This window comes from Belonocnema kinseyi, chromosome 10, assembly GCF_010883055.1.
Source record: "Belonocnema kinseyi isolate 2016_QV_RU_SX_M_011 chromosome 10, B_treatae_v1, whole genome shotgun sequence".
In the NCBI taxonomy this organism is placed as follows: domain Eukaryota; kingdom Metazoa; phylum Arthropoda; class Insecta; order Hymenoptera; family Cynipidae; genus Belonocnema; species Belonocnema kinseyi.
In genome coordinates this window covers 170,217-170,872 of record NC_046666.1, presented here as the reverse complement: position 1 = coordinate 170,872, position 656 = coordinate 170,217, and positions in this window count along the sequence as shown.

Here is a 656-nt window from a genome sequence, read left to right as displayed (position 1 = left end):
TAGAGGGTTCGTATTTTCGTGTACAACGTTACCGGCTGATGCCGTTGGAATTGATTGTTAAAATATATTTTTTTACATCTTTTATTGTTAAGCTTTGTACTTGAACGTAGTTTTCTGTCGGCTCTTGCATTTCTCAAAGTTTGAGACCGATATTTTATGTATAAAAAAAGTTCGAACGTTCAAAAAATGTTGAGGTTCAGAAAAAAGATGAAATAATTTTCAGTGAAGTTCCTACTAAAATGCAGTACCTAAACGTACTTTATTTTACTCTAATACATTTCCCAAAGTTTCAGCTCGATATTTTATTTACAAAAAAAGTTCTTAGGTTCAAAAAAAATATTCAGTGAACTGAAAAACTGTGGTCGGTAATATAGGTATTTAGCTGTGTCACATGCCCTTAAGGTTCAAGACACATTTTCAATGTTTTTACATGAGTCCTGTGAGACATCTACTTACTGTCGCCGGCCATATTGCTTTTGCCGCTAGTGGTGCCCTCAAGATTTCAAATCCCAATAGCGCTATTTCTTTCTCTTTTACTTCAAAATGATTTTTTAGTATCGCTATATATTCCCAGAGGAGCCACCATCTATTAACCGGATCTAGGTGCTAAATCTTTAATATGAGTCCATACGATCACGACGACCACGAACGTGAGA